This window comes from Somniosus microcephalus, chromosome 1 (assembly GCF_052327205.1).
Source record: "Somniosus microcephalus isolate GS21.2 chromosome 1, FLI_Smic_1.0, whole genome shotgun sequence".
In the NCBI taxonomy this organism is placed as follows: domain Eukaryota; kingdom Metazoa; phylum Chordata; class Chondrichthyes; order Squaliformes; family Somniosidae; genus Somniosus; species Somniosus microcephalus.
The window spans coordinates 28,595,316-28,611,825 of record NC_140987.1 but is presented as its reverse complement, the minus strand read 5'-3'; positions in this window follow the sequence as shown (position 1 = coordinate 28,611,825).

Sequence of the window (16,510 nt, the reverse complement as noted above, 5' to 3'; positions counted from 1 at the left end):
GAGTCCATGAAAGGACCAGCAAAGTCAATATGTACACGTTGCCATGGGGTTGAAAGCCATTCCCATGGATGCAGCGGTGCAATCGGAGGTGCATTTTGCACTTTTTGGCACCCTGAGCAGCTTTTCGTCAGATCCTCTATCTGTTGGTCGATACCCGGCCACCACACAAAAGCCCTAGCAAGGCTTTTCATCTTGACTCCCGCCAGATGACCTTCATGCAGTTCCTTTAGAACTCTCTCTCTTAACTTAGGAGGAATAATCACCCTTGTTCCATACATCAATGTTCCTTGACAGACGGACAGCTGTTCTCGTCTTGCTGAGAATGCCGGTAACAGTGGATCACCATGTGCTGGCCATCCCTTCACTGTCACTTCGTAGACCCTGGACAGTGTCGGGTTGTTCCTGGTTTCTCTTTCAATACTTGCATTGGTGACTGGTAAACATTCGATGATGGTCGAGTGAAATAACTCAACAGGGTCAACCGTCGGTGCCTCCTCCTCTGTAGGTAGTGGCAAGCGCGACAGCCCATCAGCATTACCATGCTGCTTTGTACCTTTGAATTCTATCTGATTTTGATGTGCCCCTAGGAAAAGGGACCATCTCTGGAGTCTCTGTGCTGTCATCACCGAAACACCCTTCTTAGGGTTAAAAATAGATACCAACGGCTGGTGGTATGTCAGAAGCGTAAACTTTTGGCCCTGCAGGTAATGATTAAACTTCTTTACTCCCCACACAAGGCTGAGAGCCTCCCTATCTATCTGAGCATAGTTGCGCTCAGCGGAGGTCAATGATCTGGATGCGAACGCAACTGGCCTCTCCTGGCCATTTGGCAACTTGTGTGAGAGTACTGCCCCAATACCATATGGAGAAGCATCACAAGCCAAACGAATAGGCAGCGTTGGGTTGAAGTGAGCCAACACTTCCTCTGAGGTGATCAATGCCTTGTTTTCGCGAAAGGCCCTCTTACAGTCCTCGCTCCACTTCCATGGTACTCCCTTCTGCAAAAGAGCGTTCAGCGGGTGCAGCACCGTGGATACATTTGGCAGAAACTTATGGTAATAGTTAATCAACCCTAGAAACGACCTCAATTGGGATACATTATCCAGAGCGGGAGCCTTCACAACAGCTTCGATCTTGTCAGGAGACTTATGAAGCCCCTCCTGGTCAATGACATGACCACAGTACGAGATCCGCTTCTGAAAGAATTCACATTTCTGGCGATTAACTCGAAGTCCATATTCTTTCAATCTGGTGAGCACCAGTTCCAAGTTTGCAAGGTGTTCCTCGTCATCATCTCCTGTAATCAGAATATCGTCCAGGTAACATTGTGTACCTGGAATTCCCTGTAATACCTGCTCCATGGCCCTCTGCCAAATTGCTGGAGCCGATGCCACTCCAAAAACCAGACTATTATAACGGTACAAGCCTCTATGCGTGTTGATCGTGAGATACTGGCGTGACTCTTCCTCAACTTCCATCTGTAAGTACGCCTGCGCCAGGTCTATCTTGGTGAAGTGTTTCCCGCCAGACAACGAAACGAAGATATCCTCAATCCGCGGAAGCGGATACTGCATCGTGTGAAGCACCGGATTAACAGTGATCTTGAATTCTCCACAAATGCGAACCTTCCCCTGTTCCCCCGACTTGTTGCTCGATGAACGCTTCATGACGGGGACAATGGGCGTGGCCCACTCAATCCAGTCTACCTTAGACAGTACTCCTGAACGTTCTAGCCCTTCCAGCTCAGCTTCCACAGCAGGTCGTATTGCATAAGGTACCGGTCTGGCTTTGAAAAATTTCGGGTTTGCATGTTCTTCAACCTTGATGTTTGCTGTAATTCCTCTCAGTGTTCCCAGTCCCTGTTGGAACACCTCTTTAGCATCGTCCAATATTCTGGACAATCGTTTAGGTTTGACATCTTTTATACCGGAATCTACCGTTAGTGCTTTTAAGGAATGCCAGTCCATATTTATTTTCCTAATCCACTCCCGTCCCAGTAGTGGTGGACCTCCTTCAGGTAGCACATATAAGTCCATTCCTCGGCTTTCTTTGCCCTTGTGGACCACATTTACCTCGATCTTCCCGATGGGGTATACTCTTTGCCCCGTGTATGTTTTCAGTACAATCTCCGTATCCCGTAGGGGAATATGTGGGAATAACCTTTTGTAATCTTTCTTATTCATGACTGTCAATGCCGATCCAGTGTCCAATTCCATCTTCACTTGGACTCCTGCTATCTGAAGTGTGACCCAAATTGTTTGGAGGTCTGCTTCCTTACCAACATTGTGTACTCTAAGACTACCCAGTTCATTACTGCTGGAGTCTGAATCTGACTTCTGTTCGTTCGAACTGTTCTCTGTCACCTTGTGTACCTTTCTGTACTTGTCCTGCGGTGACTTTTTGTTGCTGGTCTTCTTTCCTGACCGGCATACTTTAGCTATGTGACCAAGCCTGCCACATTTTCTGCATTCCTGATTTTTGAACCAGCACTGGTTCTGATCGTGCGTTGCCTTTCCACAACGATAACATTTTACTGTACTCAAGACCATTTGATTGGTTGTGAGTTCCGATGACCATAGCTGCATTTCCGCAGTGCCTCTCGCTGCAGCTTCGTGCGATGCTGCAATAGTGACAGCTTTATCAAGCGTAAGCTCATTCTCCTCAAGCAGTCGCTTTTGTGTTCCTTCTTTCAACAATCCACACACAAATTTATCTCTCAGCGCATCTGCTAGTCCTGTTCCAAACTGACAGTGCTTTGCTAGCTTACGCAGTTCAATTAAAAATTCAGCGTTGCTTTCGTCTTTCAGCTGCGTTCTTCTGTAAAATTTAAATCGTTCCGCTATCATCAGCGGCGTGGGGTTTAAATGATCTTTCAGGACAGTAACAATATTCGTGAAAGTCTGATCCGCCGGTTTATTTGGTGATAGAAGGTGCTTCAATAGCCCGTATGTTTTCGCACCCATTGAGCTTAATAAGGTTAGTGCTTTCTCATCATTTGGTTCCTTATTTGCTTTACAATACACTTCCATGCGTTCTACATACGTGGTCCAATCTTCGATATCGCTATCAAAGGTATTAATGCTCCCATGTTTAGGCACCCTTGCAATTTTTAAAAAATTTTCTTTTTCTCAAAATGGCGGCTTCCCGCGCTTGTCTTCTTCCCCCGCCTACTAAAATGGCGGCTTCCCGCGCTTGGCGGTCTTTCCCGCGCTCGCCTTCTTCCCCCGCCGACTACAATGGCGGATTCCCGCATTTGCCTTCTTCCCCCGCTGGCTGCAATGGCGATTGCCTTGCTGCTGCCGTTCTCGCCTCCCCAGCGGTTCTCACTCCCCGACGCTGCTTTGCCTCGCAGCCCCACTTGTAGCCCGGTCCTTTACGCCGGCTGCATTTGAATTCTCCGTGGCTCTCGTGCCTTAAGCTTCTCAACTCCCCGACGCTGCTTTGCCTCGCAGCCCCGCTTGCAGCCCGGTCCTGTACACCGGCTGCGTTTGAGTTCTCCGTGGCTCTCGAGCCTTAAGCTGCCCCAGTCGCTGCGCCTCTCGGCCTCGATTGCAGCCCGGCCCTTTCTACCGGCCGTGGTCGAGCTCTCCGCCCTTATTCCTCCGTTTTCCCTCCCCTACTCCACAGCCAACGCGGACGACTTTCTGCTCGTGTCGCTGATCGGCTTACCCACCACCGTGGTAGAATGGATGATCATTGCCTGTCGCTGATGGAGGGCTTCGTGGTCAGAATTCTTTTTCTTTTTAACCCGGGTTCTCGATGCCTCCCGTGCGATGGTGCTCAGCAGGATGACAAGGGCGGATGCCTCTTCTCGACGCCTGTTCTGAGGACGAAGCTGCCTTGGATGTAAAACTGCCGCAGGGTAAGATCGGACTCGTCGCCACTGTTGAGTCTGTGTGTCTCAGTTATGTTTAGGATCAATCACTGGACACAGACAAAAAGAATAACTTTTAACAGGTCTTTACTATTCGGAGGTCAGGGCTGAACTGCCCAGCAAATCCTTACACAACACTTATATACCGGTGTGGTCACCACCGGTATTACAGTATACAGCAGCCAAGAGAAAGTAGTACATCTCTTAAAGTAGTTCTCTTAAGGTGGAACAGGTTACATACACCACAGTAGGCGCGACAGGCCATCAGCGTTCCCATGCTGTTTCATACCCTTGTACTCTATGTCGTACTGATGTGCCCCTAGGAAAAGTGACCATCTTTGCAGCCGTTGTGCCGTCATCACCGGAACGCCCTTCTTTGGGTTAAAAATGGAGACCAGGGGCTGATGATCAGTCAGTAGTGTGAATTTCTGCCCGTGCAGATAGTGATTGAACTTCTTCACCCCCCACACCAGGCTGAGGGCCTCCCTGTCAATCTGGGCGTAGTTACGCTCGGCTGAGGTTAGCGAGCGCGATGCAAAGGCTATTGGCCTCTCTGAACCATCATGGAATTTGTGTAACAGCACCGCTCCAATGCCGTAAGGTGACGCATCACATGCCAACCGAATCTGTAGTGTTGGGTTGTAGTGGGCCAATACTTCTTTTGAAGTGATTAGGCATTTACATTCCTGAAAGGCACGCTTACACTCATCACTCCATTTCCATGTTACTCCAGTTTGAAGCAGGGCGTTCAGTGGGTGCAGAATTGTAGATAAATTCGGCAAGAACTTATGGTAGTAGTTCACCAACCTGAGGAACAACCTCAGTTGCGACACATTTTCCCTTGCTGGAGCCTTGACTACAGCCTCAATCTTGTCCGGCGACTTATGCAACCCTTCCTCATCAATCATGTGGCCACAATACGAGATTTGTCTCCTGAAGAACTCGCATTTGGGGCGGTTGGCTCGTAGCCCATATTCCTGCAATCTCGTGAGCACCTGCTCCAGGTTGGCAAGGTGTTCATTGTCATTTTCGCCCGTAACCAGGATGTCGTCCAAATAACACTGGGTCCCCGGGATCCCTTGCAGGACTTGTTCCATTGCCCTCTGCCAAATAGCCGGGGCCGATGCTACCCCGAATACCAGTCGATTGTACTGGTAAAGGCCTTTGTGAGTGTTTATCGTGAGGTATTTCCTAGATGCTTCTTCCACCTCCATTTGTAGATACGCTTGATCCAGATCAATCTTTGTAAAACGTTTCCCTCCAGATAGTGAGGCGAAAATATCTTCTATCCGCGGAAGTGGATACTGCACTGTGTGCAGGACTGGGTTTACAGTCACCTTGAAGTCCCCACAGATGCGAACCTTCCTTGGCTCCCCAGGCGTGCTGCTCAATGCTTTCTTCATTACAGGAACAATGGGTGAGGCCCACTTGCTCCAGTCCACCTTGGACAGCACACCCGAACGCTCCAGACTCTCCAGTTCAGCTTCAACGGCTGGGCGGATCGCGTATGGCACCGGTCTGGCCTTGAAAAATTTTGGGTTTGCGTTATCCTCAATCTTTATGGTTGCCTTTACTCCTTTTAGAGTCCCAAGTCCTTGTTGGAACACCTCTTCTGTGTCAGATAGAATTTGTGACAGACCTCCAGGTGCGACGTCATCATCCTTTTTGTCAGTCACAGTTTGCGCCAGAATGGAATGCCAATCCAATTGTATTTTTCGGATCCATTCACGTCCCAATAATGGTGGTCCTCCATCTCGTAGTATATACATATATAGTTTCTGTGTTTCCTTGCCGTTATATTTAACTGGCACCCTTATTTTTCCTCTGTGGTAGACCTTTTGCCCCGTGTATGTCTTCAATACAATGGACGTGTCCTTTAAGGGTATGTGTGAGAATAGCCGCTCATAGTCTCGTCGATTCATGACAGTTAGGGCTGATCCTGTGTCCAATTCCATCTTTACTGGGGACCCTGCTATCATGAGGGTGACCCAAATGGTTCATTGATCTTCCTTTGTGATCACGTTGTGTAACTTTAGACAACTTAGCCTCCTGCTCCCGGAGTCCTTATCACTCTCCTGATCTTCCGAACTGCTGTCTGTCAGTTTCTTTACTCTCCTGTACTGTTCCTTAGTAGTTCTTGTCGTGTTGGTTTTCTTTCCCGACCTGCAGACTCTTGCTATATGTCCCATTTTTCCGCATTGCCTGCATACTTTGTCTTTAAACCTGCAGTCCTTCTGCTCATGGGTTGTTCTGTCGCAGCGATAGCACTTTTCTGCTCCATACGCCATTTCATTAGCACTGTATTCTTGTGGTTTCTGTTGTATTTCTGCAGCTCCCCGTGCTGCTGCTTCGTAGGATACTGCCACGCTGAAAGCCTGTTCTAGCGTCAGGTCCTTTTTTGAAAGTAGTCGTTTCTGGATTCCTTCACTCTGGAGCCCGCAGACAAACTTATCCGGTAAGGTGTCTGCCAGTTCTGCTCCGAACTGTCAGTGCTTCAATAACTTGCGTAGTTCCGTAAGATAGCCAGCATTGCTCTCATCCTTGTGCTGGTTTCTTTTATGGAACTTGAATCTTTCTGCTATCAGCAGTGGTGTAGGGCTTAGGTGTTCCTGTAAGATATGAACAATCTCCTCAAAACTTTTCTCCATTGGTTTAGCTGGGGTAATTAAATTCCGCAATAGGCCGTACGTACTCGCACCCATCAGATTTAATAATACCGACGCCCTCTTTCCATCGGCCACCTCATTTGCCTTGCAGTACACTTCAATTCTTTCCACATACGTGGTCCAGTCTTCTACCTCGTTGTCGAAAGCAGTGATACTGCCACTTTTCGGCATCTTGGGTGATTTAAAATGGCGCCTCCCGCGCTTTTGCTTCTTCCCCAATGGAATAAAATGGCGCCTCCCGCGCTTCTGCTTCTTCCCCAACGGAATAAAATGGCGCCTCCCGCGCTTTTGCTTCTTCCCCTTGCTGCCACGCTGCTCCTAGCGTTCTACAGGGTAATGGCGGCGATCCACGGCTTCGGCTCATCTCGCTTTCCTTCCCCCTGTTTATTTTCTCTCCGCTGCCCAGTTCTTGAGCACCGACCGTGCCCTGTGCGCTCCACCCTCTCTCTCTCTTGTTTTCTTTTCCCGGCGACGCTGCGCGGCCCATTTTGTAGAGCCGCTCGATTGAGCTCGAGCCCGCCGCAGTCTGGACGGGTCAGCGCACTACCTGCTACCAGCACGATTTGCTGGAACACCTTAACTGGGAAGCCAAGCACAGCTCTCCACAGTCTCTCCCGCAATTCTCCGAACACCGATGAATTCTTTGGGCGGTTGCCCGCGGTCGACGCCCGTTGTTCAGACTACGACCTCCAAGAAACCTCCTCTTAGGGCGAGATCCCCGTGAGATGATGCCACACTGCAGGTGAGTTCGAACTTACTCGTCGCCACTGTAAAGTCCGCGCCTCAATAATACACGGACTTCGGGAGAACAGTTTAACAGGTACTTTACTGAACAGGAGGGCAACGTCAGACTGAAATACAGAAGCCTGCTAGGGCCTTTTATACAGGGGTGGTCACTGCCGGTACTGCAGTCTAAAACCAGTTATTCCCTTAAAGGTACATACACAACACTCGCCATCCAACGCACCCAGCCAATGCCAGCCGACCTTGAAGGACCAGCAGAGGAGGAAGAGGCAGATGAGGAGGCGGAGGAGGAGGAGGAGGAGGAGGAGGAGGAGGAGGAGGAGGAGGAAGACGGGAGGGTTCCAGAAACTGGAAGGGCCGTCCGTCAGAGGCTCATCAGGGGTCGGTTCTAGGCCCCTCTGATGGAATGCTTGGTGTCATTGGGAGAGAACCGTCCGGGTCACCCAAAGCCTATGAAGGCCAGAATGATTGCAAATAGTATAGATGGCCATTGTAAATAAAACCTTTTCTTTATTTTCAAAAATGTGCTTCCTTCCAACATGACAAAGCAATGGCAACCGAAAACATAACTAACGAAATAACACATGACTGTCTCGCAAACCCGCCAAACTACCCAAAACATAACTAACATTCACAGCAGGTGTATACGGCCTTGAATTCAACAAATAAGACATCTCAGCAGCTCCCTCTACTCTTTACCCCTTGATGGTGATCTACTTCTCTTACGAGATCAGCCCCTTCCCTCCCTGCAGCTCCTCCGTAATTGGACCTCAGTGGCTGCATCAAGGCTGGGGGACGCCTGCTGATTGTCCGAAAGCGCAGAAGTCCCTGAGGGACGGCGTGGACAACCTCTGGGCTTGGAGGGCCCGGGTGCTGACTGCTCCAACTGTGCATGGGTGGAAGCAGTCTGTCCTGCAGGTGGTGGCAGCTGCAGTGGAGACGTCCCAGTGGTGGCATCAGGAATGCTGACATCCTGAGAGTGGACACCTGCTCCGTGCTCAGCCGACACACTGGCACTCTGACGGGGCAGCACCGCAGCATGCGCCCCAATCGGCTGGTCCACAGATTGACGGCCTGCTGTGGTGCTGCAAGGGCCCCGGGTAATCTTGCCTGATCCATCAAGGGTGGCAGCAGTCAGTGCTCGCGTGGCCTCAATCTGCGTCTGCCTGAGGCCAGCGAGTGACTGCGTGGCAGCACTCAGCACTTGTATGGCAGGTGCCTGTGCTTCGGTGAAGCCCTGGACAGTCCTTTCCAGTGCTTCGCTGAAGGCCGGGACAGTCCTTTCCACTGCTTCGGTGAAGCCCTGGACAGTCCTTTCCAGTGCTGCCCCGAAGCCGTGGACAGTCCTTTCCAGTGATGCCCCGAAGTCCTGGACAGTCCTTTCCAGTGCTGCCCCAAAGTCCTGCGCACTCCTTGCCTGTGCTGCCCCGAAGTCTTGGACACTCCTTGCCAGTGTCTCGACGGATTCAGGCATCCTTGCCACTGCAGCCATCAGCTCAGTGTGCCTGAGCCGAGCCTGGGCGCTCATTTCAGCGAGGGACCGCACCTCTTCCGCGCTCTGTGCAGCAGTCATCGTGGCCTGACTCGCCCTCCGGGGAGACGGCCCCCGAGCTTCCCTACCCCCCTTGCGTTGCTGCAGCCCGCTGGTTCCTGGAACTGGTTCCTCATCAGAGCCACACCCCCCTGCTCCCCTCCAGGGAAGTACTATCCCCAGTCTCCAGATGGGCTGGCTCGCCTGAGGCTGGCACGGATGTTCCGGCTTCCTCCTGCTGGTCGCCTCCAGAGTCAGTGGCACTGGCTGCTTGAGGGCCCGTCTCCCGAGCTGGTGATGCAGCATCTGAAAGCAGGGAGGTTGAAGAGTGGCTTTAGCGAAAGGACAGGGTGGCAGCAAGGGATGCAAGATTGCTGCAATGCTATGACATGGGTCCAGAGTGAAAAGCATGTTGGTGGGGGGAACAAGTGGAAGGAGACAGATCAAAAAGGTGATGACCTTACCATCGCTGTGCACAATGGGGTCGGCAGCTCCAGTGGTGACAGGTCCAGTTATCCGGCCTCCAACAATCTGGTGAACTCTCTCCTTGAGGTCCGTGAGGGTTTGGAGGCGAGGAGGTCCTCCTCCGGTCCGAAGCTGCTCTTTGCGGTTCCTGGACAGCTTGGCCTGCAGGTGAAAGGACGGGAAGTGATGAAACATGATGACCTGAGCAGTCATCTCATGCCCCCCGTGGTGGAATAGCCCTTACATGATGCCGTGAGTTGTCATCTCATGCCCCCCATGGTGGACTAGCCCTTACATGATGCCCTGAGTTTAATGTGCATGTGTGTTCCCAGAAAGGGTGCTTGCTGACAGATGGCCAATGGGGCATCGCGCACCCTCTGGCCATAAAGTCAGGTGCAGATGGAGGGATGAAGAAGATTGCCGAAACACCACTCATACTGACGACCCGAGTGAGGTCGTTGAATTTCTTCCTGCATTGCACAGGGCTCCTGGTCACCATGCTGTTGGAGTTGACCTTTTGAGAAACTTCTCTCCAAGCTCTGCGGTATTCCTTCTGATTAGGCCTCCTGCCATTGTCGGGGTACAGCACAGCTTGCCGGTGCTCCACTGCGCCCACCAAAGCATCCAATGCCCCATTGGTAAAGCGCTCCGCTCTCTGCCTCACTCTCTCCATCTTCTCAAAGTTTTTAACGCCACAGAATGCCCAGCGCCGATTTTGAGGCCTACAAGTCGCAGAGTGTGGCTGCTGATCCATACTAACCCACCCCTTTAAGAGCTGGCCAGCGCCTGAAAGTCTCGTGGTCATCGATTATTGACAGCACCTGCGCTGCGCCCGCCCGTGCCGATATTGAGTAGCGCCACCGAGTTAGTGCCTTAGGAGCCCCGTGTAACACCTGATTTTGCGCCGCAATCACCTTTAGGGGCGCTGCAACCCAATATCGCGCGAGGTGGCGATAAGTTGCATCTGGCTATAAAACTTGCGCAGCGCCAATTCTACCGCCCCAAGTGGGGCTATACCCAATTTCTAGGCCTATGACTCTTTGACTCTATTTGAAGACTAAGAAGTTCTCACAGTATTTCTCCCTCAACCAACACCACCAAAAATAAACATATTAACTCGTCTTTCGTCTTACTGCTGTTTGTGGGACATTGCTGGCACGCAGTGGTGGCCACAGTTGCCTAGATAATGACAGTCACCATTGGAGCAACAATTTGCATTTATAAAGTGCCTTCAACATAGAAAAATCTCCCAAGGTTCTTCAAAGAAGTGCAAGGAAAATCAGATGCCCAGCCAAACGAGGAAGAGTGACCAAAAGCTTGGTCAAAGAGGTGGGTTTTCAGGAGGGTCCCAAATGCAGAGAGGGAGGTGGAAGGGTTTTAGGGAGGGGGTTCCAAAGCGTGGGACCTAGATGGCTAAAGGCATGGCCGCCAACGTGAGGAGAAGGAAATGAGGATACACAAGATGCCACAGTCAGATCAATGGAGAGATTTGTGGGAGGGGAGATTAGAAGGACACAGAAGGTTACAGAGTTAGGGAAGCACAGGTCCATTAATTACTTCAAAAATAATTGATTATGTGAAGCACTTTGAAACATCTTGAGAGCGTGATAAGGCACTATTTAAATACAACGAGCATGACTATTGTTTAAATGAGTATAATATATGTGGGCAGAACAAATGAAGGACAGAGACATGATGAGTTGCTGGTCCATGTGCTTGTTTACTAGGCCAGAGTGAACTGAGCATGTTCATACTAAACCATGTGACAAGCCATGTTTCAATTCAATTCAATTCAATCCAATTTTATTTGTCATATATGCAGCAGGCGTGTGTACTGCACAATGAAATGTTGATTTTTACGAGTCCTCCCAACATTAATGCTAATACATTACAATGAGTATATAGACAAAAGAACAAAACTTGCATTTGTGTAGCGCCTTTCACAACTTCAGGGCACCCCAAAGCACTTTACAGCCAATGAAGTACTTTTGAAGCGTAGTCACTGTTGTAACATCGCCCATCAAGTCACCTTCGGTTCCGAGGGGCTGCCTAAGAAGAGAAGAACATCGCCCATCTCCGGCTGCTGCTGAAACCCTCACATGTGCCGTTGTTGCCTCTAGACTCGACTATTCCAACGCTCTCCTGGCCAGACTCCCACCTTGCAACCTCCGTAAAACTTGAGCTCATCCAAAACTCAGCTGCCCATATCTTAGCTTGCACCAAGTCCCGTTCACCCATCACCCCCTGTGCTCGCTGACCTATATTGGCACCCAGTCCGGCAACACCTCGATTCTCAAATTTTCATCCTTGTTTTCAAATCCCTTCACGGCCTCGCCCCTCCCTATCTCTGAAAACTCCTCCAGCCCCACAACCCCCCCCGAGATCTCTGCACTCCTCTAATTCTAGGCTCTTGAGCATCCCCGATCTCGATCTCTCCACCATTAGCGGCCGTGCCTCCAGCAGCCTGGGCCCTAAGCTCTGGAATTCCCTCCCTCAACCTCTCCGCCTCTCTACCTCTCTTTCTCCTCCTGTAAGATGTTCCTTAAAACCTACCTCTTTAATCAAGCTTTTGCTCACCTCTCCTAAGGAGGTCACCTCCTTAGGTGGCTCAGTGTCAAATTTTGTTTGTTAGTGAAGCTCCTTGGAACATTTTATTCCATTAAATGCGCTATACAAATGCAAGTTGTTGTAATGTCAGAAATGCATATATCCAAAAAAGGGAGGGAGGTCCATTTGTGTTTAATCACCAAGCTGCAAAATTTGGACATTGAACAACATAGGGGAAAAATTCAGTATCGCCCCATTTGGGGCGCCATTATCGGCCATGCGCAAAGTTTAGCGCCTGGCGCTAATTATCACCTCCGACAGCAAACTTGGCTTTTATCGCCCCTGGAGGTGATTGGAGCGCTAAATCAGGCACTTCACACCTGTCTTAAGACGCAAAGGCCGAGGAGCGAGGCGCTACCTCAGAGCGCTGGCAAAGCAAGGAAGGGAAAATCCAAATAAACCTGCAAAGTGCTGCTCAGTACTCAAAACTCCTTCACACAGCGTTGAATCTCTCCAGAAGTCTCTCTCTCTCTCAGAATGCGTGGTGCAAAAATGTCACCGACAAAAAAAAGGCAGGAAGCGGTCGCCTTTAAATAGTGCTCTCCTATCCCTTTCTGACAGCATAACGCGCCCCTCCACCTGTCGTTGCTAGCGGCAGGTGGTAAGACAGGGGGTGCCACTCAATATCCAGTCCGCGGCACTAACGGGGCGTTGCGCACTCGGCTGACGTCACAATCTGCTGGCGCAGGAGATCGTGGCGGCAGTGTTTAGCGCCACTGCAAAATATCTAGTTAATTTCGCGAGCGGCACAAACAACGCCGCGCACGGGCGCTAGTTGCTTTGCGCCCCAATTGGCGCCCTCTTAAGTTGCTAACGGGAGGCACAATCAACTGAATTTTCCCCCCCCAAATCTTTCAAGCCAGTCAATTCACTGCTGTTAAAATCGTGTTGAGAAACAATGTAGTTGTTTACATTTAACTCAGTTTCTTCGCTCCATTCATCCAACAGATGCCAAGCACTTTTTTTTAAATAGTCATTTATCTTATTTTGCTGATTTTGTTCAAACCGCTCAACAGCGCAATTGGAAATGTCAAAGTCTGTGTAAATATCTCCTACCGACCTTAAGCGTAGGTCACTGCACAAACACATCTGACGACTCCGTATCATGTAAGTTGTCCCTGAGCCATATGTTCATCAGTGGAGACAGGAATTATTAGGCTGAATGGATCCGTTCTCACTGCCGTTACATTACAACAGACAGTAGCCCTGGGAGACAGCAGAGAATTAATAAGCGCACACTCAAAGTGGCCAGGACAGTGGAAATTATCATTTTGACTGGGATGTGGGTGATGCTACCAATTATTGCCCATCCCTAGTTGCTGGGGGCAACGGGGGGGGGAGTGGGGGGGGGCAGGGTCACTAAGATTCAATCATCTGGGCATGGAACCGAGCCCTGGCAAGGGCCGAAGAGAAACTCGTGGGAAGAGAGCAAGCAGGCCTAATAATTGATCGCCTCTGGGATTGATTACATTTCCCTGGTACAGACTGGGGCTTTAGTAAAGCAAGATTTAGCATTTCTATAGTGCCTTTCACGACCTCAGCACATCCCAAAGCACTTTACAGCCAATCAAGTACTTTTGAAGTGCAGTCATTGTTGCAATGTAGGAAACACGGCCACCCATTTGTGCACAGCAAGCTCCCATGAACAGCAATGTGATAATGACCAGAAAATCGGTTTTAGTAAGGTCGGTTGAGGGATCGGTTGAGGGATAAGTATTGGCCAGGACACCAGGGAGAACTCGCCTGCTCTTCTTCAAAATAGCGCTGTGGGATCTTTTAAGAGCAGACGGGGCCTCGATTTAAAATTTCATCTGAAAGACAGCACCTCCGACAATGCAGCACTCCCTCAGCACTACAGTGAAATGTCAGCCTGGATTACGCACTCAAGTGTCAGGAGTGAGATTTGAGCCCACGACCTTCTGGCTCAGAGGCAAAAAGTACTACCAATGGGCCACAGCTGACACCCCATCATTAAGGCCCTCATAGGAATTCATGCCATTTAGTCAGTTGGTGACAGTTCCACAAGGCCTTACAAGGGCATAACAAATGAAGTGTGGCCTGGCTTGACATGGTGGGGAAGGTGGAGAGAGACTCTCCCTCTCACTGGAAGCTCCAGTACTGGATACACGGTGTGGAATCCCAGCAAAACTGGGTGCAGCCCCAAATCCCAGCCCCCCCCCGTGATCTTCCTGCTCTCTAACCTTTCCACTCCCTGGAACTTTAGGGTGGTCATATAAAAACTGCCCTATTATGGGTTCCTCCACCTTAAACAAATGCATATTTTGCCTACATCAAAGGCACATGTCACAGATAAGACCTCATGATATAACTATTGCCAAATCCTTTGAAGACAGTTTATTTATGTAAAACAGTTGTAGATGTTTACTCCAAAGCTACTTCCGTCAAACAAGACTTCCTGATGTAACTATTCTTCATCTCTTTGAAGAACAGGCTTTATGAACTGTTATCTTTCTATACTACAGCTAATGGATACCTTGAGTTATGTTTATTACCCTAGCCCCTAAAGTTGCACTTTAATCACTCATGGTTGATGTCATTACTGTCACTTATTTCCTTACACTAGCACATTTCGTATCAGAAGACATGCTATGCATTCCTCTCACGACACCTCAAAGCCCTCCTGTTTATCTTGGAAGACCTGTTGCTCCATGATACAAAGAAGTTTGACTGTTACCCCTTAACTTCCCAAGATGTCCAATATACAACTCTCCAGAATATCCAACACCATGAACAATGCTATGGGAAATCTGTTCGAACAGGGGTGATCAACTTGCTCTAAGCATTGGCAATCCCTTCATTAAACTTAGGCACCACAATCCAATTTCTGCTGATAGTTCTCACTCGCTAATTTACCCTGGATTGAATGAGCAATGGGAGGCCATCAAAGAAGAGATAACTCAGATACAGATTAGAAACATTCCCACAAGGGGGAACGGAAGGACATCCAAAGCTAGAGCACCCTGGATGACTAAAGACATAGGGGGAAAAATTCGGTTGGTTTGCGCCTCCCGTTAGTGCCTTAAGAGGGTGCTAATGGGGTGCAAAGCAACTAGCACCCGTGCGCGGCGATGTTTGCGCCGCTCACGGAATTAACTAGACATTTTGCGGTGGCGCTAAACACTACCGCCACGATCTCCTGCGCCGGCAGATCGTGACGTCAGTCGAGAGTGCAATGCCCTGGTAGCACCCCGGACCAGATATTGAGTGGCGCCCCCTGTCTTACCACCTGCCGCTAGCAACGACAGATTGAAGGGAGCGTTTTGCAGTTGGGAAGGGACTGGGGGAGCGCTATTTAAATACGACCACTTCCTGCCTTTTTTGTCGGCTAAATTTTTGCACCACGCATTCTGAGTGAGAGAGAGAGACTGCAGGAGATATTCAATGCTGTGTTGAGGAGTTTTGGATAATAAGCAGCACTTTGCAGGTTCTTTCTGATTTGATCTTCCTTGCATCGATTTAGAAGAGAATATGGGGGCTGCACTCTGAGATCTTTCCCTGGGCCTCTCCATTGTTCTTTCCAACAGATTTGATGTACAGGTCTCTCCAGGCCGAGATTCAAGGCTGCAATGAGCAGGGTGTGGATGGAGAGCAAGATCGACTTTCCCCTTTAAGAACTGGCCAGTGCCATTGTGTGTGTGTTCCATTGCTGACTGACATCACATGAGTTTCGCCAGCGCTCTGAGGTAATGCCTCGCTCCTTGGCCTTTGCACCTTAAGACAGGTGTGCAGCGCCTGATTTAACGCTCCAATCACCTCCAGGGGCAATAAAAGCCAAGTTTGCTGTCAGAGGCGATAATTAGCGCCAGGCGCTAATCTTTGTGCCCGGCCGATAATTGCACCCCAAATGGAGCGGTACTGAATTTCTCCCCCATGGTGGTTAAACTGAAACAGAAAAATTAGGTTTATGATAAATATCAGGTTCATAATTCAATAGAGAACAAAGTTGAATACAAAAAATTCAAAGGAGAACTGGGAAAGGGAATAAGAGGGGCAAAGAGAATGTATGAGGATAGATTAGCAGGTCGACGAAGGTAATGCAGTTGATGTTGTGTATATGGACTTTCAAAAGGCATTTGCTATAGTGCCACATAATAAACTTGTTAGCAAAATTGAAGCCTATGGATTAAAGAGACAGTGGCAGCATGGATACAAAATTGGCTAAGAGACAGAAAGCGGAGCGTAGTGGTGAACGGTTGTTTTTCAGACTGGTGACTCCAGGGGTCAGTATTAGGACCATTGCTCCTTTTGATACATGGTAATGACCTAGACTTGGGTAAACAGGGCATAATTTCAAGGTTTGCAGCTGACACGAACCTCGGAAATGAAGTAAACAGTGAAGAAGATAGTAACAGACTTCAGGAAGCCATAAACAGACTCGTAAAATGGGCAGACAGACGGCAGATGAAATTTAATGCAGGGATGTGTGAAGTGATATATTTTGGTAGGAAGAATGAAGAGAGGCAATATAAACTAAATGGTACAAAAGAAGATTCTGCATTGCGGCGCTGGAGCTGCGAATGGATACCTACTGGAGCATTCGCGATGCTGAGCACATCGTGGATAACACAATTAGGGAGTTGGTCACACCGCAGGTAAAGGCTG